We start from the raw sequence: 18,237 nt of genomic DNA on the forward strand, positions 1-18,237 counted from the left end.
GGTTTGCTAAACTAAGAGCTATGAAAGTATTATGCATAACATCAGCATAGTTATAGACAATAAACTGAGAGATCGACACGAAATCTATAATGTTATATCTCAATATCCCAATTATAAACACAGTTACACAGATGGCTCAAAAAAGGAGTATAAGGTTTCAATGGCATTCTATATACCAAGTTTGAAGTTTGGACGAGGTACTAAACTTAATGAAAATTTGAGCATATTTTCTGCAGAAGCTCTTGCTATTGTTTCTGCATTAAGATTCATTGAAGATCGTTCGGAAAGATATTGGTTAATCATCACAGACAGCATGAGTGTTCTAAAAGCTCTGCAAAATCATCAATTCAGTGCCAAGTCAAACTATATTATCACCGAAATAAGATCCTTATTGTATATGCTATTTAAAAGAAATTACAGTGTGGAATTCTTATGGACGCCCTCGCATAATTATAGGAGTCGCAACTCGCAGGCAACGAGCATGTGGATTTCCTTGCACGTGCGATTGTCGACAGTGACAGCGGCAGCGCTGCTGACAATGTTGCCATTCCGTACACAGATTTACTACCACTTCTAAAGTCAAAACTTAATCAGGATTGGAAAGATCTTTGGCAAGAAAGTTTAGCGAGAAAAGGCACTTGGTATGCTGCAATCAACCAAGATATTGAAATGCCATGGTTTTGTAAATCCAGCAATTACAAAAGCAGAAGATTTTATACAACACTATGCCGCCTTAGATTCGGACATTGCAGATTTAATTCACATTTACACCGCATGCGCATTATTATGTCTCCCTCCTGTTCGTATTGCAATTCAGACGTCGATCAAACTTTAGACCACATATTCTTCGAATGCTCTGAATTCCATATCCAACGCCTATGTTTGTCATCTAATCTGTTAAACTATCACATAAGACCTGAAAATATTCCGCGCTGTATTCAAGACTTGCTTATGAACCATGATATATATGATACTATTTATGAATTTATTTCTAATACGGTTCAAGAAATTTAAAAGGATTGTACTCCTAGGATTGACTAATTGGTTTGAATGGACATATTTTTGGATTTATCTTATCTTAAGATCGGATTTGAAACAAGCACCTGAAAATTTAATAATTTTTACTTGGATTCTATTATTATTGCTTATGGATTTGACTTCGACCAATTCAAAACGTCGAAAAAGTGATTTAGGCTCATAAGATCGAGATTAATAAGACATGACAAAAATAAGACAAGACATGGCTTCGGCCTTACGATGAAGAACAATGAAGACGTGGCTTCGGCCTTTAAAACTACCAAAATTTTCCAATTATTACCAAAAATAAGACCTGGCTGTATGGACTAACGTCCTTTGGTCCTTTGCCTTTCCCATTAGGGATAAATTGAAAAAAAAAATTACACAACTAAAAGCCTTAAGAGTAATCATTATTTTTTTTCTTCTGAGCGAATTTGTAATCAGCCCTAAAAAGGCTATGAGAGAATCTAATCTGTGGTGCTGGTATGTGGAGTTCCCATTGGAAGCGACTCTTCTGCCACCTAGAGACTTCTGCTGGCCTTCTAGTTCTAGAATATGGTGACGTTTTAATCGTCTCACATGATGTTGTATAGTGTTTTTTTTTTTATTTTTTTATTTCCTTTTGGTGGTATAGTTCGTGTTGTCCCGTCTTTGAAACCACCAAAACTCATGGAAATTTATACAAAACTTAATAAAGGGCAGTTTTGGCCTAGTAGCTTCAACGTGCGACTCTCATCCCTGACTGGCGGTAGGTTCGATCCCCGGCTGTGCACCAATGGACTTTTTTTCCATGTGCGCAATTAACATTCGCTCGAACGGTGAAGAAAAACATCGTGAGGAAACCGACATGTCTTAGACCCAAAATTCGACGGCGTATGTCAGGCACAGGAGGCTACTTGCCTATTAGATTGAAAAATGATCATGAAATAGATTCAGAAATTTCAACCCAGACCTAAGGAGGTTGTAGCACCACTGATTTATTTTGTTTACTTAATAAACGACATTTAACTTCGGACGTTTTAAATTCTGTCATTATTATTTAATAAACCCCTTTGAGCTAGGCTTAAGTATGCCTTGTTTTATGTATATTTTTCTTTTGAAATTACCAATGAACCCTACAAACTCACACTCACTCACTCACTCACTCCGCTGGGTCTGCAACCAAAAAAATGTGTTGGCCTGCGCCAATTGCCGGCTTTCAGCTGCTGCAGCTCCTCCAGTCTGTCCTGAGCAGTACCTAGGCCAACCTACTGGTCTATGACCGCTTGGACTTAGGTAAGCTTCCTTTAACGCCCGATTATGACCCACACGCTCCAGACGCCCAGGGAATTTGGGTCTACAATCTCGTCTCGATATCATATATACCTTCGAACAACTCAGCTCGCCATTTTCTATCAACAGTCTACTCTCCAAACTAATTGATATGTAAAAGAAGGCGTCATCATCATCCCTATAAGCAGCGCTTGTACGGAGATAGATTATCAACATTTAATTCGTGTACTATCGGGCAGTTTAAAATTTTAATATGTTTATTATTTAAATTGCAGTAACGAGCCAAAAGTATCCGAAAAGCCATGCACATCGTCACAAACCAGCAACACGGGTGTGTATATTTAATGCTCAAGAATGCTTTTTTTTACACTCTTTGGATTGTATTTGTAACAGCGTTATTTTTTAACGAAATTCATTTTATATTTCATTTGAACGTTATTCTAACGTTAACCTTCGTTAAAATAAATAAAAGAGGTTTATAGTAATAAAAAATATTAATTAATAATTTAAAAATCATGTGTGCAATTCACTCTTGGTAGAAGTGAAACCTTCAAAAATGATGGTTTCGACATAATGAGAGATACTTCTAATAAAAACTACAATCATTATTAAAGTTTTTATATGTTAATTAGCTGGAAGTCGATAAACGAAAAAGCAACAGACAGACAGATTTTACATGGGAGAATATGAGATAGTAAGCATTATACAAAGTGGTTGCGCCAAATTCGCTTTTTTTTATCTTAATGGTTGCTCAATATATCCATCCTTAATGTCCTTCCCTATGACGGCACTAGTACCGGAACGGGCTGTAGGTGACGCATAATAATGCGTCGACATTTAAAAAAAGGGAAATTGAGCAGCGGGTAGTATTAATTTGGTCGCCTCGCATTGTGTTGATATTTGTTTCGGTCTCCGCACGCTCGCATCGTTTCATTTAAACTTATTAATTATTTATCTTTTACTGTTTATTGTAATAATTTTTTTGTGATATATATATCGTTACATACTTTTTCGGTGTCTGTGATAAAGTTAGTGGAAGAAGCTCAAATCCAGCAGCAAGAAGCCACATCCAGCCATAAGAAAGGAAGCCGAGAAGGTTGAAGGTACTGTGCCGTGTCCTTTCTTTCTTTCTCCAATATAAGACCCAAATATTGAGCAACCATATTTAGAAAATTACAGTCCACTTTAAATTGCAATAGATATAAATAATATAATCAGCAACCAGCGCCGCCACAAAGTTTAAACTTTAAATTAGTGTAGTAAGAAGTTATGATTTCAAGTTTTTATAATTTATGATATGTAAAATAAAGAATTTACTTCATCTAATTTTATAATTGAATTAAAGTAATCTACTTAACTTATGTCTTATTTTTTTGCACATCTATTTTTTTTTTATTCAGACACACTAATTTAAAGTTTATATACACACATTGTATAATGCTTATCGGTTGTCTCACATTGTTAAATACACATATAACGAAACGCACAATTTTAAAGACGCTTATCAAGAAAGCTCCAGGCTATATTATAAAGATTTTTTATTTTCAGCTGGTCCGTGCAATCTATATGATTATTCAATTTTTAACAATAGTGTTAGCTTTTATAAGTCAAATTTGAAGTAATACAGAATACGTAAAATCAGTGAAGTGAATAATAGTGAATCTAATCAAGCTATGAAGTGCCATGGCTGTAATAACGCATTAAATGTCGATCATTTTTTAAAGTGTAATAATTGCAAACGCAAGTTTTGTTATGAATGCCTTGATGTTGCTGCCGGGTCGACTAAGCAGCTCAGTGCTGAGCAATTGGCATCACTTAATTGTCCTCTGTGTCAGAATGTAACTCGGCGTAAAAACAATGACGATAATACTCCTGTCCGGCGGGGTCGCAATAACCAATCACCAAGCGCCTCCTCATATATAACGACGTGTAAAGAGCCGGAGTGTGATTTTGCTACGAAAACTTCTGCAGGCGCTGACTTTTCTAAGCAGCCGGTTACGTTGGACAGTATTAGCAAACTTATAGACTTGAAACTGTCCCCTGACTCATCGTTTATGCTAAATCTACGGTCCGCGCTTAGAAAGGACTTGAAGGACATGGTGACCGACGAGGTCAGCCGAGCTGTTGAGTTGGTAAAGGCTGACTTCACGACGACAACGGATTTTATCATCTTAGAACAAAATGATTTGAAGTCAAATATTGCAGACAAAGACAATCGAATCAGGGTACTCGAGACTGAACTTACGAAATCTCAAAACACGTTATCAAAACTCCAGAGTCGTTTATTTACAGTTGAAAAGATTTCACGTGACTTAAACCTCGAGATTCACGAGGTACCCGAAAGCAAGACTGAGAATCTGATGGAGTTATTCAAAAAACTCTGTGAGTGTTTAAATGTTGTGGTATCTGAGAGTGATGTTAAAGCATGTCGTCGTGTAGCTAAGATGGACTCAAACTCCAAAAGGCCGCGAAACATACTAGTTACCCTCTCAACGCAGCGTCAGCGTGATACACTCTTGTCTGCGTTGACTCGCTTCAATAAGTCCCACCCTGACACCAAACTATCTACTACCGATATTGGTATTGGCGGCTCGTCGTCGAGCAGGATATACTTGTCTGAACATTTGTCTCCTGAAGCTAAAGAGTTACACCATGCGGCACGTAAATTTTCTACTGACAAGAACTACAGGTTTGTTTGGGTGCGATATGGCCAAATTTATGTTCGTAAGGATGAATCAAGCCCGGCCATTCTAATTAAAAGTCATGATTCCTTCACTAAATTGTCTTAATTGTTATTACTACTACTAATTTGTTTGTTTATCATTGCTTAGTAAGTTACTTGATCAATTTTTGTTTTTATATACTGAATCACACGTTATTTCCACAATGATTAATATATTTTATCAAAATGTAAACAGAATTCGTAGCAAGTTAACTCAATTTTCTTTAAATCTGTTAAATTCTAACTTCGATATTATATGCTTGACGGAAACGAACTTAAATATGAGTGTTTTCGATGGCGAAGTTGTTGACGCCCGTTACAATCTCTTCAGACGAGATCGTGCGGATTCCTCCAGTGCTAAAACCGAGGGAGGTGGAGTTTTACTCGCCGTCCATAAAAAATACCAGGTCATCCGTCAAGCATCGTGGGATAGTGATATGGAGGATGTCTGGGTTACTCTTATTCCTGAAGCACGTGACACTTCTCGCATAAATTTATGTGTTTGCTATTTGCCTCCTGATATTAGAATTAACAAGCTTGAACTCTTTTATAGCCATTGCCAAAATTTACTTCTTAATCGTTTCCCTTTGGATAATTTCTTATTAATTGGTGATTTTAACACACCTGATTACTCTGATTCGATTAATCCCTCTCTGTCAATTTCCCCTAACCCGAGTAAGAAGCTCCTTCTACTAAATGAATTAATGTCACTGTGTAATCTAAAACAGCATTTAATTTAAATAATATTAAATCAGCTTTATCACAAATGCAAACGCTCGCTTGTTGGATTTGGTGCTTTCTAATATAGATTGTATAAGTGTCAATGAAACACTTGCATTAAGTTTGTTAGATAAAAATCATCCCGCAATTTTGATTACTCTTTCTCCGATTCAGATTTCTAAAGGGCTTCAACGCGCTAACATTAAACGGCTTAATTTTGCTAAATGTAATTTTGAAAACATTAAATCTGAACTCCAGTCTGTGAACTGGTCCGAAATCTTATCGTCCCCTTGTATTGATGAGTGCACCGAAGCTTTTTATGAGCTTTTATTTGAAATAATATCAAGAAATACACCAAGTTGTTGTAGCAAATTCTCATCTTATCCAGTCTGGTACAGCAAATCCTTAATTAAATGTAATAAAGAAAAAAACTTATATCATAAACGGTTTAAGAGGTTTGGGAATCCCCGCGATTACGACGTTTTCTCTTTGCTGAGGGAGAGATGCAAATTTCTTACCAAGATTTGTTACGACAAGTATATCGCATCCATCGAGGACTCGTTGGTCAAGGACATTAAATCATTTTGGAGATTTGTGAATAATCGTAAAGGCCATATTTCAGTGCCTCACACCATGACACTTGAAAATACTTCTGAGACAGACGGTCAGGGGATATGTGACCTTTTTTCGCGATACTTTGGGTCAGTTTTTGACGATAAAACTAATAAAACTATATACACTGACCAATCTGGTGCTGTAAATAACACGTATTTTAATATATTATCTGGCTTTTCTATTACGGTAACAGATATCAAACGTAAAATAGATAGTTTGGATATTAACAAAGGGGCGGGTCCTGACCTTCTGCCTCCTATTTTCATAAAAAGTTGCGGAAAGGAGTTGTCCATTCCATTATGTGTTCTCTTTAATAAATCGTTAACTAGTGGTGTGTTTCCTAAGCGCTGGAAAACTGCCCACATAATACCTATTTATAAAAGTGGTGATAAGTCCAATTGTAAAAACTATAGACCGATAAGTATTTTATCTTGCGCTGCTAAATTATTTGAGTCAGTGATGTATACTCATCTGTTCAGTCATTTTAAGCCTGTTCTTTCAGACAAGCAACATGGTTTTGTTAGAAACAGGTCTACGGTCACTAACCTTCTGGAATACAAAAACTATCTCTGTCAAGTGTTTGCCACAGGTGGCCAAGTTGACTCTGTTTACACTGACTTCTCTAAGGCTTTTGACAAAGTAAATCACCATCTGCTCTGTCATAAGTTAGCGTCACATGGTATCCACGGCAGTTTATATAGATGGATCTGCTCATACCTAGACTCTAGAACTCAGTTGGTTGCGTTAAAGGGCTTCATCTCTGCACCTATCGCAGTTACATCGGGAGTACCTCAGGGTTCCCACTTAGGGCCATTATTCTTCGTAGTTTTTATTAATGACCTTATTCAACAACTGTCCTGCAATTGTCTCTTATATGCAGATGACTTAAAAATATTTACTTCTATTACTAATTTAGATGACTGCTTAACATTACAGCGTGATATCAATACCGTATCACAATGGTGCAAGACGAACTACATGTATTTAAATATAGACAAGTGTTTTGTCATATCGTTTACTAATAAACGAAACAAAATCGTATGGAACTACGTCATAGATGGTCAATTAGTTAACAGATCAGATGTTGCAAAAGACCTAGGTATCCTGTTCGATGACAAGCTTTCATTCCGTGCCCACTATAGTCACATCACGTCTAAAGCAAACCATCTACTGGGTTTTATTCTTAGATCCACAAAAGGTTTTAAAAATCCTCGTAGCACCTTGTACTTATACTTCAGCCTCGTAAGAAGTATATTAGAATACGGTAGTCCTATATGGTCGCCGAATTATAGGGTGCACATTGACGATATTGAACGAATTCAGAGGAAATTTCTCAGAATTTTATGTTATCGTATAAAACCTGGCCGGTCTAACTTAAATTATTGCGATAGACTCCTGAAATTTAAAGTTCAACCATTAGAATCCAGACGCATAGTCTTCGACTTAGTTTACCTTTACAAAATCACCCACTCCATTATAGACTCTCCCGAACTACTAGCTCACATTAGCCTTAACATTAGATTTAGTGCCCGTAGAGCTAACGAAGTCAATTTATTTTCCCTTCAAACTTATAAGAATAACATCTCTTTTTACAACCCTTTGACCAGGATGGCTCGTCAATATAACGAGATGGCAAAGAGCAACCACTTACTTGTGGACATATTCTGTCGCAACATCAATAAATTCATTAGTGTCGTTAAAGACATCCTCCATCGTAGGTTAAGTGCTGACCCTTGTGGTCCTGGTTAACGTTACGTTATATTGGTGTCGAGGAACTTATTATTATTATTATTATTGTTTTTTTTTTACTATGTTACCTTTGTTAGTTATGAGCCTTTTATTGATGTAACATTAATTTTGCAGTGTGCACATGGTTTTACATTAGAATCCTGTTCATAACTATTAGTTTTAAGTTTATTTTTGTAAAGATTATAATGTGTTTTGTGCACCAAATAAATAAAAATAAAATAAAATAAAAATCTAAAACGGCACTCTAACGTCGATGTCAATACTGTCAATAATACCAAACGGCGGCGTTTTAATAATTCGTTCATTAACAATGTATTTGCTGGAGTATTCCTCACCCGTATAACGTGCATACATTGTGGCTCTTCTTCACGCTCTAGAGATGTTTGCCGCGATATACAATTGGCGTTCCCAGAGGAATCCGGTGGCAACCAGTACACTATTCAAGGGCTGATCGACTTTTATTTCTCTAATGAAATATTAACAGGAGAGAATCAGTACCAGTGCCAAGATTGTAATATTATGCGGGATGCCGAGAAATGTGTCATCATAGAATCTACCCCAAAAATATTGATAATAATTTTGAAAGTAAGTTTTGGTATACAGTTTCAGTGATATGTTATTTTTGAATCAATTCTGATACGTTATTGTATTTGGAATTTCTTAAATTTTAATTTAAAAATAATGATTGTATACGAATAATTTATCTTCATTCTTTATATGGAGAAGAAAGAAAATTACAAATCAACTTAAAAACTATTTGATTGATAACATTGTTTCACTATTATATTGGTTCAATTTTTAAGAAAGTCTGAAGCCGTCCTAAGCCAGACAGACAGTCATCAAATAAAGTGAATGCTTACTAGACAATATATTATTACTATCACGGTGGGACGGAAGGACCGGTACAGCCTCGGGCGATCGCGGGTAGCTCTATGGGGTTTACGATTTTATTTATTAATAAATAAAATATAAATTCCACATACCACATACCACATAATCGTTAACGAATATGTGGTATGTGGAGTGTTAAAGCTTCCCTGTGTCATAGATGTCTTAAAGTCTCAGGTTACATTGCCGGAGATATAAAATATTTCTTAGTCAGTCAATATCGTTTATATCATCAAAAACAACGAGTTAACGAGTTAACTTAAAGAACTGCGAGTCGCGCGATTTCTCAGTGTATTTTTCTATTTGTAGAGTCGAATAGGTATGCATAACATTTCAATTTATTTTTTTTACATATCGCACACCTAGATAAAGGGTCGCACAACTCGAAATAATCCAAAATCAAGTTTTCGCGCCTATCGGAATCTGCGTTGAGAATTACACTAACTTCAAAGACACCTGTTTACTAATCTCCATTAATAAAATGTTGATAGCGCTGTAAGTCAGTCTTTCTGACTTGCACCACGTACACCCCTCACCAACAACAGTAACGCATCACCAATTACAACATGTCAGCTGTAGGGAAAGATGCTGTCAATACTCCCAAATACTAAATTATTTCGACTTAGTTTTCTATTTGTGGTTAACTAAGTAATGAAGCGTAAATTATTTTGAGTTCAGTTGATATTCGTGATTGAACAGTTTTGTTTCTTGGGCGTGCTTCAAATTATTTCCACTTACCCTGGTATTGTTTACAAAAGTAAGTATTTTTTATTTTACTAATTAGATATAGTTTAGTGTTTGTGAAATTATTTACACTATTTGAGTTAGTATGTTATTGCTGGTTAAATTTAACCCTTAACACCACACGCGGGGGACCTAGGTCCCCCACCGCACCGATTGTAGCAAATATTTTTAGTATTTTAAACCCGATGCGCTTGAGTTTTCGGGTATTCTCAGTGCCGCCCAAGGTCTCGCGGGGAGTTGATGCGCACCTGGCTACTGTTCTTAGTTTAAGAGGTATGAGTCGATGGGCCTAGTCCCCCACGAATGTAATTACGTTAGTATATTTTTAGTTTCATTTTCTTATTTATTTGCCTCTTTTAAGGTTAGTTGCGCAATATGGATAAAAGTTTGAATCTCCAGCAGATAGAAAATCTCTTAAATGAGTTAGACTTAGATGAAAATGAGAATGAGGACATTTTCCGAAACCATCATCGGCTTTGAGTGACGCGTAGTCTGAAATCAGTGATCACGATACCGAAAGTGAAGAAGAAGCGGAAAGTATCTCTGAAAACGAAGACTCAAGTGACAACTATGAACAACGCCAAAACAGCAATGCTTATTATGGCAAAAACAGATATAAATGGTAAACAGTACCACCGTCACGATCGGTGATCACTCGGGTGCCAGCTCATAACATTATTGTTCATTTGCCTGGTCTGAGAGGCCCTGCACAAGCCAAGAATGAAATGTCTCCTCCATTGGAAGCATGGTCTTGTCTATTTACTCAAGATATGATTGATTTGATTTTAGAACATACGAATGAAAGAATCACAAATTATTCAGAAAATCATACATCTGACTCAGCCTACACTTACCATGTCAATAGAGACGAAATTTTGGCATTTATTGGGTTGATGTTTCTAACAGGCATATTCAAATCTGCAAGAGAAGATGCTAGAGGCTTGTCGAATGTCAGAAAAAACATTAATTAGGCTATTATTTTTATTTTCATAGAAAATATGGAGACTGAAAAAAAATGTTCCTCAACTTGACTGATTTTTGATATTTGCTAGGTACTATGTTCATGTTCTTGTGATTTTAGACGTTTGAGTATTTTTAAAGATTTAAATGCTTGTTTTGTAATTAATAAGATTAGAGTAACTACATAAAAAGACTCAATTTATATTTTTTCCCTAATTTTAAGTCACAACTTCTTCCTAAAGTTACCTCTTAAAATTTTTAATAGTTTTTGTAAGTTGTTTTGTATGACACTAGAAATGTCTATTTTTTTGTTTAAATTTATAAATAGATACTGTTATAATATTAAGTAAGTGCATTTTATTTATTTCGTTAAAAAGAAACTGGTCTTGTGACAAAAATTGCACTGATATATAATTTTTCTGTTTGGGACCACGCTCCCCCACGTGTGTAGTTGCGTGGCCAGAAGTAGCGTGTGGTGCTAAGGGTTAAATTGACTCTTATTCTAAAACCATAAATGCTATGTTTCTTTTGCTAAAGGCATTATTTAGAGTTGCGTTTGTATTTAGAATTAGATTTGAAAAAATATTAATTCTTTAATAAAATACTTCAACCTATAAACATTTTTGAGTTAGTATAGTATTCGTGAATTTTATTAACATTGTAGTTTTTACTAAAGATTATGAAGGGCCGTGGCCTTTTACTTTTACAGAAGGCGATGGAGGCTACTACTAAAGACCCTGAAGGCAGCAATGCGGAGATGGCGCTCCCAGAGAACTCAACAACACCTTCTTCGAGGAGATAGAACAAATAATATCGGAAAATGGCTCCATGGAGTTACAAAAGAACCCAGCAACATTAGCATCACCATCAACAAGCACACAGGTGAAACCATCGTACTATATTTCACCGATTAACCGCGAGGTTAGTGAATTAAAGGATTCGGATGCGGATCCGCTTTTCAACCCACCTCACCTTCACACCTCCACTTTACCATGCCGAATCCTGTCAATCTCTTAATAGAAAATCCACTTGCTGAAGTTTCCATCTCTCCACTGATTATTAACCAGTCTCCTGATCCTAAAAGCCTTCAAGAGGGAAGGAAAAGGACAAGAAACCCTGCTAGTTGAGCAACAAATGTTGAGAAAACTCGTCGAAATACCGGCAAGACTTACGTAAGTTCCCTGCAAGAACGGTCCAGCCTCCATGCCAAGATAAGTACAAATTGAAATGCAAATCTCAAATAAGTGATATATAAGCCAAATCCTAGTTCGACAAATTTTGGGGTCTAGGAGATCTTCAAGAGTTCATTGTAAGGCATAAGAGATAAAGCCTAAATACAGATACAGCAATACCCAAAATTTAAGGTCACTCAATTCTGCATTTTTCTTTCAAGTTTATGATTCGTATTAGAGTCTGCAAGACTTTTTTCAAAGCTACCCTTAACATAACTGACTAATAAGTACATTAGGACAGCTCTTTCAAAACGACAAGGAGGCGGTTTCATAGAAGATGACCAGAGGGGTAAACACGAGAAACACTCCACCATAGATAATGAAATAAAAGAAAGTGAGGTGGCTTTCATCAAGTCCATCTCCAGAATAGAATCTCATTACCTTCGAGCACAAACAACGAGAGAGTTCATTCCAAGCGAAAAGTCAATTGCAGATCTTTACCGAGACTACAAAGATCTACGCGAAAATGACCAATTACCATTTGCTTCGTCATCAACGTTTAACCACATTTTTAATGCACACTTAAATATTTCTTTTCACATTTCGAAAAAAGATGCATGTGACCTTTGCTAAACATTCAAAAATGCTAACGGAGAAGAAACACAAAAAATGCGTGAGGCTTATGACCAACATTTGAAAGAGAAAGAGTTGTCTAGACTAGAAAAAGAAGCCGACAAGAAAAGGAAATAGGTAGTTGTACGGAAGCCGTGATGCAATTGCCTAAAGGGCAAGTATCCTTGTTGGTACCTAGTACCTCCATTGTTATGCCTGTTAATTTGATAAGCTACTTGTTTTGTGACGAGGTCATTTCTGAAATAGCCATGAAAGGCTGTGTTTTTGCTTTAAAAAATATACTTAGGGACAATGTTGTCTGTAGTTTATAGACTTATAATACTGATTATAGAGATGTTACTAACTAAATTATAAGAAAAAGTCTACTTTGTTCCTCAAAAAGTGCTGTGTTTTTGAAAACCTTTATTTGCTTGTCCTCTGTGCTGTGCATTAATATAAAATAAATATGTGTGTAAACCAAAAATAATGTTTTACTTTATTAATAATGGTCAATTAATAAAAAAACTTTTGAGATACACTACTCTTCCTGAAAAGATTATGAAAAAATATACAGATGAAGAGTACATTAATTTAAAATGTTTCACAAATATGTGATTAATTTGAGTTGATAAAAATATTTAACAATTATTGAGTCACGATTACTAATATAACACGAAAAAACTGAATAAAACAGTGATTATCTGTATTTAAGTCCAAGAAATGGAGAAAATAAATAGCATAATAAAAAAATGTACAAGATAATACAAGAATTTTGTAAATAGGTCAATCAGAAATTAGTAAAACGTTTTTTGCTGTTCCTGAAAAAAGAGGTATTTTGACTTATGCTACTCTTTATCTAGGTGTGCGGTATTATGAATTAAAATGTACTACTTCCGGAGACTCCTTTTTGAAATTCGAGTTATACAGTAAAGTATTATCAACACTTCGTAAGGAAATAAAATTTTGTTCAGTTTACAAAGTCTAAATAATTTTAGATACCGCGTATTTAGGGGTTTAGTGGAAGAGAATGGCATTTTTTTCGACTTTAAATTTAACGTTTATTCAATCTAATACGATGAAGAATGCCGACGGGATCCGGCAAGCCCAAGAAAGGGAACCTTGGGTTGAAAGAGCCCTGGTCATGTGGTTCCTATACTGAAAAACTAGTGACAAATTTGTATTATAACATAAAGATATTATTTAATAATAGGCACGGCTGCACTTTTCGTACAGACTCAACATTCCTAAAAGCCTAACGTAAACTTACTAAATTTTCAGATACGATGCAAAACTTCGAGTTCAGACGAAATTAATGCACTCTGTGATGTACAATACATCTGTTAAATTGCCAACTCTGTGCAGCCAGACGGATAATAACTCGTATAATTTGTTCGCTGCTGTAATTCACGCCGGCACCACCATGAATGTTGGCCACTATTATACGTTAGGAAAAGACAATAGTGATTGGTACATATTCGACGATTCCAGGGTAAAAGCAACCGACGAGACTGGCTTATAGTTCACCATTGTTTTATATAATTTTATTGTATATAATTTTAAGTTAGTATAATTATTTTTGTAAGATATTTTGTTATACCTTTTTTTAAAAGTGCCAATAGACTTTGTATCCGGCTAATAAAAAATAAAAAAGTAGTTGGCGTACGCGCCGTCGATAATTCTTTCTTTCTTGATCTGGCAGCCCTGCGAGCTACAACCTACAAGTTACAACTTGGGGTGAGTTTTTAAATATTCACTGAAAAAGTTGGAGATTGTGATGGTTTAAACAACGTGGTATCTAAATAGATGTAAAGTTTTGCTTTAATTCCCAAAATTTGTATATGTTTAAAACCGCATAAAATAGATGTAGTTACAAAAATTTACTTATTAAATAATTTTAAACCATTTAAGAATTCAACGTTTACCAAAAACAAAACGTCGGCTAAAGTGTAGTACTAACCTATAATAATACCTATTAATCTTTTCCAGAATTTTAAGTTTATACATTATTTTTTAAAGTAATATTAGAAGCATCCATATTTTTGATGTTGAGTTTTGTTAATTACCTAAATATTTTATACGTTTTAATAGTCAGAATTTTGAAGCTCAAAGAAAATTTTCTGCTGGAGCATGTACACATAATTTGAAGTGCCAAACTCCACAATTGGAGACTCCCACAGAAACCAGGCCTCATCCAGACCGTAAACTATGTCGTGTGAAAAACCATCCAATCTCCTGGTCAGACTAATTGCTTTTAATGGTAAATTATTTTCTTATACTTTAAATTAAGCGTATAAATAGTGTTTTCACAACTTTAAAGCACAAAGTTAAGCAATTAATTGATGTAGGCTTTGCACATTTCACTCTAACTCATTTTAATTTTGTTATAAAATACATTATTTTTTTTTTATTTTCCCTCTTAAATGATAACAGTAAGCAGCAAACAAAACATAGTAAATTAACAATCAAAATATAAAGCTTATAACAAAAACTAGGTTGCTTTTAGTCAATGTTTACTGCTTTATTTGAAGTTGGCCCCAGCAAGGTTAGCTAGGATGTTAAGTAATTTGATTTTAGTTGTGACTCCTTCAAGGTAAATATAACACAGACTGTAGTTTCTATAAAAGTCATTATTATTGCAATATTAAAGTTAAATTCATGGCTCAAAATATTCAGGGTGAGAAATGACTGACAACTAACGACTAAACAATGTTTGTATTAAGAAAAACTGATCTGGGCACTGTAATAAGGGTGAAGTAGTGTTTTTTACAATTTGACAGATACATAAGCATATTCAGCCAGTAGTGGTCCTTTAGCGCCTACAAACAAACCAATTTCCTAATGCGAAGTTGCGCCAGAACGTAGCTACTTTAGCAGGTAAGAAGAAAGTAAGAAAGATAAAAAAAAAACTATTAGACACAATATACAGGAATATTTAGATACAAGTCAAGTGCACTGGCCCCCACACTAGGATTCCCTGTGTTGTGGGCAGCCATTCTTTTTCTTTTCACATGAAAACAGTATTTTACTTAATAATTTTTACAGAAGAAATATTTAAACTATTTTTGTACAATAACAATATTTCCTTATCTTCGTTAATAGTAATTCATAGGAATATAGAAAATAACTTACCTTTTCTTAGATGTTTTGATTCTTAATAAGGTCACGATAAATTTGGTTGTTCAATTACATTGAAATACCAATAACAAGTACAACTTACATTAAATATAAATATTATCAAAATCTATTTTAAAAGCTATATTAGATTTTTAAATTTTTAGGTGACCAAGAGATAGTGATTTAAAATCAGTATTGCTATTTATACTATGGATATTATAATTAGCTATTTAAAAGTAACTAGTGTGCTTTTGTCAGCTGTGCCTAGCCAATGTAAATTTTTAGCAAGCAACAATTTAATCACACTTATCTAATGAAATAATAATAGTAAAAATATTAATTTCACAATCCTTTGTCAATACAGATGTATTAAATAAAATGATATGGGCCAGCTACAAAAGAGCTAAGCGCTTTCAAAGCCCTCTTAGCATAGCAGAAAGTGCCATACAAGCGACCACCACCATTTAGCGGCTTGGAAGTTGACTTACCACACTTATACAACCTAGTGCAGCACGTGGGTGGCCTGAAGAAAATAGCAAATCTACCAAAATGGAACAATGTGGCTGAACATTTGGAATGTTGTAGGAATTTAAAAAATCCTGTTCAAAAAATAAAAAAGATTTATGAGAAATATCCAGTCCCATATGAAGTTATCACATCTTTGGAGAAACATAATTTGAAAGAACAAATTCAAATTCAAAATTTATTTATTCATGTAGGTAACAATGTACACTTATGAACGTCAAAAAAAGAAATATTAAATGAACAAGTTGAGCATTAGTGTGAAAGACGTCATTCAAGGATGTTTAAGCGTGCAAAAAGTCCTTTGCACACACAAAAACAAATGCTGGAGCCATGTGATTCAACTGATAATGATTTGTCTGATGAAATACCAACAAAAGATCGTTTAATATTTAATGCTCTTGCTGAAACTGAAGACTGCATTGTTCCCGGTCGATCTATGAATCTCCATGCATTTGAAAAAGTAGCTGAAGTCGCTTCTGAAGCATTTTTGTCGCCACAAGTCAGAACACAAATGTCATCTGTGTAAGTTCAAAAGAATAACGATTATTGTGTCGGTTTAATTAGGTGTTTAAATTTAGATACTTTTTCAAACTCTCCATCCGCTTATCAATTAGCCCTTGTTTTAACGGATGCAAAAATGTGTCTCATAGTTGTAAGAAAAGTAATCTGTAATCTTGATGGGACCATGAGGGTTTTAATATTACAAACTAATAATATGTCCAACGCATGTTCGAATGATGTGGGCCAGCTACAAAAGAGCTAGGCGCTTTCAAAGCTTTCTTAGCATCGCAGAAAGTGCCATTCAAGCGACCACCACCATTTAGCGGCTTGGAAGTTGACTTACCACACTTATACAACCTAGTGCAGCACATGCGAGGCCTGAAGAAAATAACAAAACTACCAAGTGGATTTTATAGCAAATAAATGTTTTAAGTGTCAATTTGTCTACATATTATATATTGGCTCTATCAAACAATTGAGTCACCATGACATCACAGCAGTACAGTTTGCGGTGGAATAACCATCAACCTAACTTTATTTCGATGTTTACAACACTTCTGAATACAAAAACCATTTTGTCATCCACAAGTCGGAACACAAATGTCATAGAAAAATAATACTGGGACCCCGTCTTGTCGAGGACAAAGCATGTCTGTGTTGATGCAGCTTCCATAGATACGGGTGCCGCGGATTGGTGGCGGTTCGTGATTTTCCAAATAATGATTCAACCGACCATAATAATACATCTTGGAACTTGAAGCTGAGCGATCATTTTGTAAATCAATATTCTTAATAAATTTATCGAATTTTAATATTTAAAAAAAATTATATCAAATTTTAGTCATAACTGCAATTTTGAGTTGTTTTCATATTTTACTAAGGGGAATTATAAAACGAGCGAACAAAAAAAAACTTTGCGACTGATGATGACATACTGTTTTAATAACTTGAGCGGTATGAATTTCTGTAAGCGAAAAATTAACTAAACTGACGACGAAAATTGATTTATAATAAAATCCAGAACGAGCTAACAAAAAGTGGATTGTGATAAATCCATTTCAGATATTAAAATTTTATCCGAGCGACTTCATTACTAAGTGAGCGACTGGAAATACAGAGAGGGCAACTTCAATATTAAGATAGATTCGATTTTTCTAAGTGAGGTTATACATAATGTACAACCTCACTTACAACTTTTACAACTTAACAAAAATAATACGCTTTTTTAATGAAAACTACAGATTTTTAAATGCGCGCGAATTCGAATGGGGGCGAGGCGACGAATCGTTGCAGTCAGGTGAGTTGCATTGTGCGTTTGTTTATGTTTTGATGTGACGTAATATTTGGACGTGCTGCGTAATTAATTTGTTTTAACATCTTTAACTGGTTATAGTTACAATCATGAACAATTCTAGCTTACCAGGGACTAGTGGTGATAATATGAATGAAGTTCCAGTGTACCAAAGTGAATCTGAGAGTGAAACAGAAATAACAGTGACTAAAAAGCAAAAGAAGACGAAAGATTGGATATTTTTAAAACAATTTTCTAATGAAGAAGATGCTTTAAACTTCGTAAATTCTGAATGTATTTGGTCGCGGAATTACACACGTGCCACTGAAGATGGT

General features: G+C 34.9%; 1 long non-coding RNA gene across 1 annotated transcript; it reads left to right on the top strand.

The window, feature by feature from the left end:
- Positions 1-14,892: 14,892 nt before the first annotated feature.
- Positions 14,893-16,118, top strand: LOC123690466. Its single transcript, XR_006751092.1, has 2 exons — positions 14,893-15,345; positions 15,950-16,118. It is a non-coding gene; the product is annotated as an uncharacterized LOC123690466 (long non-coding RNA).
- The last annotated feature ends 2,119 nt before the right edge of the window (positions 16,119-18,237 follow it).

This window comes from Pieris rapae, chromosome W (assembly GCF_905147795.1).
Source record: "Pieris rapae chromosome W, ilPieRapa1.1, whole genome shotgun sequence".
In the NCBI taxonomy this organism is placed as follows: domain Eukaryota; kingdom Metazoa; phylum Arthropoda; class Insecta; order Lepidoptera; family Pieridae; genus Pieris; species Pieris rapae.